At 40.0% G+C, this 12,256-nt stretch overlaps 5 non-coding genes across 5 annotated transcripts; all 5 read right to left on the reverse strand.

Annotated features, from left to right (window-relative positions):
• Positions 1 to 654: 654 nt before the first annotated feature.
• TRNAL-CAA (transfer RNA leucine (anticodon CAA)) lies at positions 655 to 763 on the reverse strand. Its single transcript has 2 exons — positions 726 to 763; positions 655 to 700 (listed from the first exon to the last, which is right to left on the reverse strand). It is a non-coding gene; the product is annotated as a tRNA-Leu (tRNA).
• A 749-nt stretch (positions 764 to 1,512) lies between these two features.
• On the reverse strand, positions 1,513 to 1,621 carry TRNAL-CAA (transfer RNA leucine (anticodon CAA)). Its single transcript has 2 exons — positions 1,584 to 1,621; positions 1,513 to 1,558 (listed from the first exon to the last, which is right to left on the reverse strand). It is a non-coding gene; the product is annotated as a tRNA-Leu (tRNA).
• Positions 1,622 to 2,370: 749 nt separating this feature from the next.
• Positions 2,371 to 2,479, reverse strand: TRNAL-CAA (transfer RNA leucine (anticodon CAA)). The gene is made up of 2 exons: positions 2,442 to 2,479; positions 2,371 to 2,416 (listed from the first exon to the last, which is right to left on the reverse strand). It is a non-coding gene; the product is annotated as a tRNA-Leu (tRNA).
• A 1,607-nt stretch (positions 2,480 to 4,086) lies between these two features.
• Positions 4,087 to 4,195, reverse strand: TRNAL-CAA (transfer RNA leucine (anticodon CAA)). Its single transcript has 2 exons — positions 4,158 to 4,195; positions 4,087 to 4,132 (listed from the first exon to the last, which is right to left on the reverse strand). It is a non-coding gene; the product is annotated as a tRNA-Leu (tRNA).
• A 7,520-nt stretch (positions 4,196 to 11,715) lies between these two features.
• TRNAL-CAA (transfer RNA leucine (anticodon CAA)) lies at positions 11,716 to 11,824 on the reverse strand. Its single transcript has 2 exons — positions 11,787 to 11,824; positions 11,716 to 11,761 (listed from the first exon to the last, which is right to left on the reverse strand). It is a non-coding gene; the product is annotated as a tRNA-Leu (tRNA).
• Between the last annotated feature and the right edge of the window lie 432 nt (positions 11,825 to 12,256).

Raw genomic sequence — 12,256 nt, forward strand, 5'->3', positions numbered from 1 at the left:
GCTTGAAAAAAGTAACATAAAATCAAGAACTTGGATTTATACAGTATACTACCGCTAAAGGTGAGCCATCACAATTAATACTTAAGAAAAACTGCTCAGGTTATAACGATATCCTTTATAATAACTATACAAATTATTTACTAAAATCTCTTTCAGGAAAAAACAGATTTATGTGCCTAGCACGTAATTTTTGTAAACTTATAGATATAGAGTCTGAGAGCCTGAATCTACTTTCTATTCCAATTTATTCTTTGTTTTATGATTTGTTTACTGAATACTGAAAGGATGTTTTGCAAATAATACATTTGTGAAAACTTTTTTTTACATGGAACTAAACTTAAGAATTTTTTAACCAGTCATTGTGTATTTCTCACTTAGGAATAATGTCATTAATTCAACTCTATGGCAACAAGTGCAATATTGGTGTGTAGATGGGATATCATACAATTTCTCCCATTTTCAAACTATTCTGTTCCCTATGTTTCTTTAAATAATTAGGCTGCACATTGTTAGAAATAAATGGTAATAAGATTCCAATGTCCAAGAGAAGGACTTTTAAAAGAGAATGGATGTCCTTAGGGAACTTGTTATTTTGCATGGTAGACTTATCCACAAATTAATATTCTTTTCATACAAAGTACAAGAAAATAAAATTGTCAGAAGTGGGATTTGAACCCACGCCTCTTTACAGAGACCAGAACACCCACTTAGAAGAAGAATGCAATCTTGAGTCTGGCGCCTTAGACCGCTCGGCCATCCTGACAAGTACATATGCCCTTTAAATTAAGTTGCCAGTAAAAGATTATAATGTACAAAAAAAGGATTTTGGGGTATCTTTCAGCCAAATAATATGTACTGCTTGAAAAAAGTAACATAAAATCAAGAACTTGGATTTATACAGTATACTACCGCTAAAGGTGAGCCATCACAATTAATACTTAAGAAAAACTGCTCAGGTTATAATGATATCCTTTATAATAACTATACAAATTATTTACTAAAATCTCTTTCAGGAAAAAACAGATTTATGTGTCTAGCAAGTAATTTTTGTAAACTTTTAGATACAGAGTCTGAGAGCCTGAATCTACTTTCTATTCCAATTTATTCTTTGTTTTATGATTTGCTTACTGAATACTGAAAGGATGTTTTCCAAATAATACATTTGTGAAAACCTTTTTTCTACATGGAACTAAACTTAAGAATTTTTTAACCAGTCATTGTGTATTTATCACTTAGGAATAATGTCATTAATTCAACTCTATGGCAACAAGTGCAATATTGGTGTGTAGATGGGATATCATACAATTTCTCCCATTTTCAAACTATTCTGTTCCCTATGTTTCTTTAAATAATTAGGCTGCACATTGTTAGAAATAAATGGTAATAAGATTCCAATGTCCAAGAGAAGGACTTTTAAAAGAGAATGGATGTCCTAAGGGCACTTGTTATTTTGCATGGTAGACTTATCCACAAATCAATATTCTTTTCATACAAAGTACAAGAAAATAAAATTGTCAGAAGTGGGATTTGAACCCACGCCTCTTTACAGAAACCAGAACACCCATTTAGAGGAAAAATGCAATCTTGAGTCTGGTGCCTTAGACCGCTCGGCCATCCTGACAAGTACATATGCCCTTTCAATTAAGTTGCCAATAAAAGATTATAATGTACAAAAAAAGGATTTTGGGGTATCTTTCAGCCAAATAATATGTACTGCTTGAAAAAAGTAACATAAAATCAAGAACTTGGATTTATACAGTATACTACCGCTAAAGGTGAGCCATCACAATTAATACTTAAGAAAAACTGCTCAGGTTATAATGATATCCTTTATAATAACTATACAAATTATTTACTAAAATCTCTTTCAGGAAAAAACAGATTTATGTGTCTAGCAAGTCATTTTTGTAAACTTTTAGATATAGAGTCTGAGAGCCTGAATCTACTTTCTATTCCAATTTATTCTTTGTTTTATGATTTGTTTACTGAATACTGAAAGGATGTTTTGCAAATAATACATTTGTGAAAACCTTTTTTCTACATGGAACTAAACTTAAGAATTTTTTAACCAGTCATTGTGTATTTATCACTTAGGAATAATGTCATTAATTCAACTCTATGGCAACAAGTGCAATATTGGTGTGTAGATGGGATATCATACAATTTCTCCCATTTTCAAACTATTCTGTTCCCTATGTTTCTTTAAATAATTAGGCTGCACATTGTTAGAAATAAATGGTAACAAGATTCCAATGTCCAAGAGAAGGACTTTTAAAAGAGAATGGATGTCCTAAGGTCACTTGTTATTTTGCATGGTAGACTTATCCACAAATTAATATTCTTTTCATACAAAGTACAAGAAAATAAAATTGTCAGAAGTGGGATTTGAACCCACGCCTCTTTACAGAGACCAGAACACCCATTTAGAGGAAGTATGCAAGCTTGAGTCTGGCGCCTTAGACCGCTCAGCCATTCTGACAAGTACATCTGCCCATTAAATTAAGTTGGCAATAAAAGATTATAATGTACAAAAAAAGGATTTTGGGGTATCTTTCAGCTAAATAATATGTACTGCTTGAAAAAAGTAACATAAAATCAAGAACTTGGATTTATACAGTATACTACCGCTAAAGGTGAGCCATCAAAAATAATACTTAAGAAAAACTGCTCAGGTTATAATGATATCCTTTATAATAACTATACAAATTATTTACTAAAATCTCTTTCAGGAAAAAACAGATTTATGTGTCTAGCAAGTAATTTTTGTAAACTTTTAGATATAGAGTCTAAGAGCCTGAATCTACTTTTCTTTTCCAATTTATTCTTTGTTTTATGATTTGTTTACTGAATACTGAAAGGATGTTTTGCAAATAATACATTTGTGAAAACCTTTTTTCTACATGGAACTAAACTTAAGAATTTTTTAACTAGTCATTGTATATTTATCACTTAGGAATAATGTAATTAATTCAACTCTATGGCAACAAGTGCAATATTGGTGTGTAGATGGGATATCATACAATTTCTCCCATTTTCAAACTATTCTGTTCCCTATGTTTCTTTAAATAATTAGGCTGCACATTGTTAGAAATAAATGGTAACAAGATTCCAATGTCCAAGAGAAGGACTTTTAAAAGAGAATGGATGTCCTAAGGGCACTTGTTATTTTGGATGGTAGACTTATCCACAAATTAATATTCTTTTCATACAAAGTACAAGAAAATAAAATTGTCAGAAGTGGGATTCAAACCCACGCCTCTTTACAGAGACCAGAACACCCATTTAGAGGAAGAATGCAATCTTGAGTCTGGCGATTTAGACCGCTCGGCCATCCTGACAAGTACATCTGTCTGTTAAATTAAGTTGGCAATAAAAGATTATAATGTACAAAAAAAGGATTTTGGGGTATCTTTCAGCCAAATAATATGTACTGCTTGAAAAAAGTAACATAAAATCAAGAACTTGGATTTATACAGTATACTACCGCTAAAGGTGAGCCATCACAATTAATACTTAAGAAAAACTGCTCAGGTTATAACGATATCCTTTATAATAACTATACAAATTATTTACTAAAATCTCTTTCAGGAAAAAACAGATTTATGTGCCTAGCACGTAATTTTTGTAAACTTATAGATATAGAGTCTGAGAGCCTGAATCTACTTTCTATTCCAATTTATTCTTTGTTTTATGATTTGTTTACTGAATACTGAAAGGATGTTTTGCAAATAATACATTTGTGAAAACTTTTTTTTACATGGAACTAAACTTAAGAATTTTTTAACCAGTCATTGTGTATTTCTCACTTAGGAATAATGTCATTAATTCAACTCTATGGCAACAAGTGCAATATTGGTGTGTAGATGGGATATCATACAATTTCTCCCATTTTCAAACTATTCTGTTCCCTATGTTTCTTTAAATAATTAGGCTGCACATTGTTAGAAATAAATGGTAATAAGATTCCAATGTCCAAGAGAAGGACTTTTAAAAGAGAATGGATGTCCTAAGGGCACTTGTAATTTTGCATGGTAGACTTATCCACAAATTAATATTCTTTTCATACAAAGTACAAGAAAATAAAATTGTCAGAAGTGGGATTTGAACCCACGCCTCTTTACAGAGACCAGAACACCCATTTAGAGGAAGAATGCAATCTTGAGTCTGGCGCCTTAGACCGCTCGGCCATCCTGACAAGAACATATGCCCTCTAAATTAAGTTGCCAGTAAAAGATTATAATGTACAAAAAAAGGATTTTGGGGTATCTTTCAGCCAAATAATATGTACTGCTTGAAAAAAGTAACATAAAATCAAGAACTTGGATTTATACAGTATACTACCGCTAAAGGTGAGCCATCACAATTAATACTTAAGAAAAACTGCTCAGGTTATAATGATATCCTTTATAATTACTATACAAATTATTTACTAAAATCTCTTTCAGGAAAAAACAGATTTATGTGTCTAGCAAGTAATTTTTGTAAACTTTTAGATATAGAGTCTGAGAGCCTGAATCTACTTTCTATTAGAGATGAGCGCCGGAAATTTTTCGGGTTTTGTGTTTTGGTTTTGGGTTCGGTTCTGCGGCCGTGTTTTGGGTTCGACCGCGTTTTGGCAAAACCTCACCGAATTTTTTTTGTCGGATTCGGGTGTGTTTTGGATTCGGGTGTTTTTTTCAAAAAACCCTAAAAAACAGCTTAAATCATAGAATTTGGGGGTCATTTTGATCCCAAAGTATTATTAACCTCAAAAACCATAATTTCCACTCATTTTCAGTCTATTCTGAATACCTCACACCTCACAATATTATTTTTAGTCCTAAAATTTGCACCGAGGTCGCTGTGTGAGTAAGATAAGCGACCCTAGTGGCCGACACAAACACCGGGCCCATCTAGGAGTTGCACTGCAGTGTCACGCAGGATGTCCCTTCCAAAAAAAACTCCCCAAACAGCACATGACGCAAAGAAAAAAAGAGGCTCAATGAGGTAGCTGTGTGAGTAAGATAAGCGACCCTAGTGGCCAACACAAACACCGGGCCCATCTAGGAGTGGCACTGCAGTGTCACGCAGGATGTCCCTTCCAAAAAACCCTCCCCAAACAGCACATGACGCAAAGAAAAAAAGAGGCGCAATGAGGTAGCTGACTGTGTGAGTAAGATAAGCGACCCTAGTGGCCGACACAAACACCGGGCCCATCTAGGAGTGGCACTGCAGTGTCACGCAGGATGACCCTTCCAAAAAACCCTCCCCAAACAGCACATGACGCAAAGAAAAAAAGAGGCGCAATGAGGTAGCTGACTGTGTGAGTAAGATAAGCGACCCTAGTGGCCGACACAAACACCGGGCCCATCTAGGAGTGGCACTGCAGTGTCACGCAGGATGGCCCTTCCAAAAAACCCTCCCCAAACAGCACATGATGCAAAGAAAAATAAAAGAAAAAAGAGGTGCAAGATGGAATTGTCCTTGGGCCCTCCCACCCACCCTTATGTTGTATAAACAAAACAGGACATGCACACTTTAACCAACCCATCATTTCAGTGACAGGGTCTGCCACACGACTGTGACTGATATGACGGGTTGGTTTGGACCCCCCCCAAAAAGAAGCAATTAATCTCTCCTTGCACAAACTGGCTCTACAGAGGCAAGATGTCCACCTCATCATCATCCTCCGATATATCACCGTGTACATCCCCCTCCTCACAGATTATCAATTCGTCCCCACTGGAATCCACCATCTCAGCTCCCTGTGTACTTTGTGGAGGCAATTGCTGCTGGTCAATGTCTCCGCGGAGGAATTGATTATAATTCATTTTAATGAACATCATCTTCTCCACATTTTCTGGATGTAACCTCGTACGCCGATTGCTGACAAGGTGAGCGGCGGCACTAAACACTCTTTCGGAGTACACACTTGTGGGAGGGCAACTTAGGTAGAATAAAGCCAGTTTGTGCAAGGGCCTCCAAATTGCCTCTTTTTCCTGCCAGTATAAGTACGGACTGTGTGACGTGCCTACTTGGATGCGGTCACTCATATAATCCTCCACCATTCTTTCAATGTTGAGAGAATCATATGCAGTGACAGTAGACGACATGTCCGTAATCGTTGTCAGGTCCTTCAGTCCGGACCAGATGTCAGCATCAGCAGTCGCTCCAGACTGCCCTGCATCACCGCCAGCGGGTGGGCTCGGAATTCTGAGCCTTTTCCTCGCACCCCCAGTTGCGGGAGAATGTGAAGGAGGAGATGTTGACAGGTCGCGTTCCGCTTGACTTGACAATTTTCTCACCAGCAGGTCTTTCAACCCCAGCAGACTTGTGTCTGCCGGAAAGAGAGATCCAAGGTAGGCTTTAAATCTAGGATCGAGCATGGTGGCCAAAATGTAGTGCTCTGATTTCAACAGATTGACCACCCGTGAATCCTTGTTAAGCGAATTAAGGGCTCCATCCACAAGTCCCACATGCCTAGCGGAATCGCTCCGTGTTAGCTCCTCCTTCAATGTCTCCAGCTTCTTCTGCAAAAGCCTTATGAGGGGAATGACCTGACTCAGGCTGGCAGTGTCTGAACTGACTTCATGTGTGGCAAGTTCAAAGGGCATCAGAACCTTGCACAACGTTGAAATCATTCTCCACTGCGCTTGAGACAGGTGCATTCCACCTCCTATATCGTGCTCAATTGTATAGGCTTGAATGGCCTTTTGCTGCTCCTCCAACCTCTGAAGCATATAGAGGGTTGAATTCCACCTCGTTACCACTTCTTGCTTCAGATGATGGCAGGGCAGGTTCAGTAGTTTTTGGTGGTGCTCCAGTCTTCTGTACGTGGTGCCTGTACGCCGAAAGTGTCCCGCAATTCTTCTGGCCACCGACAGCATCTCTTGCACGCCCCTGTCGTTTTTTTAAAAATTCTTCACCACCAAATTCAAGGTATGTGCAAAACATGGGACGTGCTGGAATTTGCCCATATTTAATGCACACACAATATTGCTGGCGTTGTCCGATGCCACAAATACACAGGAGAGTCCAATTGGGGTAAGCCATTCCGCGATGATCTTCCTCAGTTGCCGTAAGAGGTTTTCAGCTGTGTGCGTATTCTGGAAACCGGTGATACAAAGCGTAGCCTGCCTAGGAAAGAGTTGGCGTTTGCGAGATGCTGCTACTGGTGCCGCCGCTGCTGTTCTTGCGGCGGGAGTCCATACATCTACCCAGTGGGCTGTCACAGTCATATAGTCCTGACCCTGCCCTGCTCCACTTGTCCACATGTCCGTGGTTAAGTGGACATTGGGTACAGCTGCATTTTTTAGGACACTGGTGACTCTTTTTCTGAGGTCTGTGTACATTTTCGGTATCGCCTGCCTAGAGAAATGGAACCTAGATGGTATTTGGTACCGGGGACACAGTACCTCCAACAAGTCTCTAGTTGGCTCTGCAGTAATGATGGATACCGGAACCACGTTTCTCACCACCCAGGATGCCAAGGCCTCAGTTATCCGCTTTGCAGTAGGATGACTGCTGTGATATTTCATCTTCCTCGCAAAGGACTGTTGGACAGTCAATTGCTTGGTGGAAGTAGTAAAAGTGGTCTTACGACTTCCCCTCTGGGATGACCATCGACTCCCAGCAGCAACAACAGCAGCGCCAGCAGCAGTAGGCGTTACACGCAAGGATGCATCGGAGGAATCCCAGGCAGGAGAGGAATCGTCAGAATTGCCAGTGACATGGCCTGCAGGACTATTGGCATTCCTGGGGAAGGAGGAAATTGACACTGAGGGAGTTGGTGGGGTGGTTTGCGTGAGCTTGGTTACAAGAGGAAGGTATTTACTGGTCAGTGGACTGCTTCCGCTGTCACCCAAAGTTTTTGAACTTGTCACTGACTTATTATGAATGCGCTGCAGGTGACGTATAAGGGAGGATGTTCCGAGGTGGTTAACGTCCTTACCCCTACTTATTACAGCTTGACAAAGGCAACACACGGCTTGACACCTGTTGTCCGCATTTCTGGTGAAATACTTCCACACCGAAGAGCTGATTTTTTTGGTATTTTCACCATGCATGTCAGTGGCCATATTCCTCCCACGGACAACAGGTGTCTCCCCGGGTGCCTGACTTAAACAAACCACCTCACCATCAGAATCCTCCTGGTCAATTTTCTCCCCAGCGCCAGCAACACCCATATCCTCCTCATCCTGGTGTACTTCAACACTGACATCTTCAATCTGACTATCAGGAACTGGACTGCGGGTGCTCCTTCCAGCACTTGCAGGGGGCGTGCAAATGGTGGAAGGCGCATGCTCTTCACGTCCAGTGTTGGGAAGGTCAGGCATCGCAACCGACACAATTGGAGTCGGACTCTCCTTGTGGATTTGGGATTTCGAAGAACGCACAGTTCTTTGCGGTGCTACTGCTTTTGCCAGCTTGAGTCTTTTCATTTTTCTAGCGAGAGGCTGAGTGCTTCCATCCTCATGTGAAGCTGAACCACTAGCCATGAACATAGGCCAGGGCCTCAGCCGTTCCTTGCCACTCCGTGTGGTAAATGGCATATTGGCAAGTTTACGCTTCTCCTCCGACAATTTTATTTTAGGTTTTGGAGTCCTTTTTTTACTGATATTTGGTGTTTTGGATTTGACATGCTCTGTACTATGACATTGGGCATCGGCCTTGGCAGACGACGTTGCTGGCATTTCATCGTCTCGGCCATGACTAGTGGCAGCAGCTTCAGCACGAGGTGGAAGTGGATCTTGATCTTTCCCTAATTTTGGAACCTCAACATTTTTGTTCTCCATATTTTAATAGGCACAACTAAAAGGCACCTCAGGTAAACAATGGAGATGGATGGATACTAGTATACAATTATGGATGGACTGCCGAGTGCCGACACAGAGGTAGCTACAGCCGTGGACTACCATACTGTACTGTGTCTGCTGCTAATATAGACTGGTTGATAAAGAGATGTAGTATGTATGTATAAAAAAGAAAGAAAAAAAAACCACGGGTAGGTGGTATACAATTATGGACGGACTGCCGAGTGCCGACACAGAGGTAGCTACAGCCGTGGACTACCGTACTGTGTCTGCTGCTAATATAGACTGGTTGATAAAGAGATGTAGTATGTATGTATAAAGAAGAAAGAAAAAAAAACCACGGGTAGGTGGTATACAATTATGGACGGACTGCCGAGTGCCGACACAGAGGTAGCTACAGCCGTGGACTACCGTACTGTACTGTGTCTGCTGCTAATATAGACTGGATGATAATGAGATGTAGTATGTATAAAGAAGAAAAAAAAAACCACGGGTAGGTGGTATACAATTATGGATGGACTGCCGAGTGCCGACACAGAGGTAGCTACAGCCGTGGACTACCGTACTGTACTGTGTCTGCTGCTAATATAGACTGGTTGATAATGAGATGTAGTATGTATGTATAAAGAAGAAAGAAAAAAAAACCACGGGTAGGTGGTATACAATTATGGACGGACTGCCGAGTGCCGACACAGAGGTAGCTACAGCCGTGGACTACCGTACTGTACTGTGTCTGCTGCTAATATAGACTGGATGATAATGAGATGTAGTATGTATAAAGAAGAAAGAAAAAAAAACCACGGGTAGGTGGTATACAATTATGGATGGACTGCCGAGTGCCGACACAGAGGTAGCTACAGCCGTGGACTACCGTACTGTACTGTGTCTGCTGCTAATATAGACTGGATGATAATGAGATGTAGTATGTATAAAGAAGAAAAAAAAAACACGGGTAGGTGGTATACAATTATGGATGGACTGCCGAGTGCCGACACAGAGGTAGCTACAGCCGTAGACTACCGTACTGTACTGTGTCTGCTGCTAATATAGACTGGATGATAATGAGATGTAGTATGTATAAAGAAGAAAGAAAAAAAAACCACGGGTAGGTGGTATACAATTATGGACGGACTGCCTAGTGCCGACACAGAGGTAGCTACAGCCGTGGACTACCGTACTGTACTGTGTCTGCTGCTAATATAGACTGGTTGATAATGAGATGTAGTATGTATAAAGAAGAAAGAAAAAAAAACCACGGGTAGGTGGTATACAATTATGGATGGACTGCCGAGTGCCGACACAGAGGTAGCTACAGCCGTGGACTACCGTACTGTACTGTGTCTGCTGCTAATATAGACTGGATGATAATGAGATGTAGTATGTATAAAGAAGAAAAAAAAAACACGGGTAGGTGGTATACAATTATGGATGGACTGCCGAGTGCCGACACAGAGGTAGCTACAGCCGTGGACTACCGTACTGTACTGTGTCTGCTGCTAATATAGACTGGATGATAATGAGATGTAGTATGTATAAAGAAGAAAGAAAAAAAAAACCACGGGTAGGTGGTATACAATTATGGATGGACTGCCGAGTGCCGACACAGAGGTAGCTACAGCCGTGAACTACCGTACTGTCTCTGCTGTGACTGGATGATAAATAATGATATAAAAAAATATATATATATCACTACTGCAGCCGGACAGGTATATATTATATAATGACGGACCTGCTGGACACTGTCTGTCAGCAGAATGAGTTTTTTATAGAATAAAAAAACACCACACAAGTCACACGACGAATGTTTAACTTTTTCAGGCAATCACAATATAGTATACTATACTGGTGGTCAGTGTGGTCAGGTCACTGGTCAGTCACACTGGCAGTGGCACTCCTGCAGCAAAAGTGTGCACTGTTTAATTTTAATAATATGTACTCCTGGCTCCTGCTATAACCTATAACTGCTCCCCAGTCTCCCCCACAATTAAGCTGTGTGAGCACAGTCAGATATTATACATAGATGATGCAGCACACTGGGCTGAGCACAGATATGGTATGTGACTGAGTCACTGTGTATCGTTTTTTTCAGGCAGAGAACGGATTATATTAAATAAAACTGCACTGGTGGTCACTGGTCAGTGGTCAGTCACTAGTAAACTCTGCACTCTCTAGTACTCCTAAGCTCCAGTAAATCAAGTGTCTCTGTCTCAATCTCACTCTCTCTCTTCTAATCTAAATGGAGAGGACGCCAGCCACGTCCTCTCCCTATCAATCTCAATGCACGTGTGAAAATGGTGGCGACGCGCGGCTCCTTATATAGAATCCGAGTCTCGCGATAGAATCCGAGCCTCGCGAGAATCCGACAGCGTCATGATGACGTTCGGGCGCGCTCGGGTTAACCGAGCAAGGCGGGAAGATCCGAGTCGCTCGGATCCGTGTAAAAAAAGCTGAAGTTCGGGCGGGTTCGGATTCCGAGGAACCGAACCCGCTCATCTCTACTTTCTATTCCAATTTATTCTTTGTTTTATGATTTGTTTACTGAATACTGAAAGGGTGTTTTGCAAATAATACATTTGTGAAAACCTTTTTTCTACATGGAACTAAACTTAAGAATTTTTTAACCAGTCATTGTGTATTTATCACTTAGGAATAATGTCATTAATTCAACTCTATGGCAACAAGTGCAATATTGGTGTGTAGATGGGATATCATACAATTTCTCCCATTTTCAAACTGTTCTGTTCCCTATGTTTCTTTAAATAATTAGGCTGCACATTGTTAGAAATAAATGGTAACAAGATTCCAATGTCCAAGAGAAGGACTTTTAAAAGAGAATGGATGTCCTAAGGTCACTTGTTATTTTGCATGGTAGACTTATCCACTAATTAATATTCTTTTCATACAAAGTACAAGAAAATAAAATTGTCAGAAGTGGGATTTGAACCCACGCCTCTTTACAGAGACCAGAACACCTATTTAGAGGAAGAACGCAATCTTGAGTCTGGCGCCTTAGACCGCTTGGCCATCCTGACAAGTACATATGCCCATTAAATTAAGTTGCCAATAAAAGATTATAATGTACAAAAAAAGGATTTTGGGGTATCTTTCAGCCAAATAATATGTACTGCTTGAAAAAAGTAACATAAAATCAAGAACTTGGATTTATACAGTATACTACCGCTAAAGGTGAGCCATCACAATTAATACTTAAGAAAAACTGCTCAGGTTATAATGATATCCTTTATAATAACTATACAAATTATTTACTAAAATCTCTTTCAGGAAAAAACAGATTTATGTGTCTAGCAAGTAATTTTTGTAAACTTTTAGATATAGAGTCTGAGAGCCTGAATCTACTTTCTATTCCAATTTATTCTTTGTTTTATGATTTTTTTACTGAATACTGAAAGGATGTTTTGCAAATAATACATTTGTGAAAACCTTTTTTCTACATGGAACTAAAC

This window comes from Pseudophryne corroboree, chromosome 8, assembly GCF_028390025.1.
Source record: "Pseudophryne corroboree isolate aPseCor3 chromosome 8, aPseCor3.hap2, whole genome shotgun sequence".
NCBI lineage: Eukaryota > Metazoa > Chordata > Amphibia > Anura > Myobatrachidae > Pseudophryne > Pseudophryne corroboree.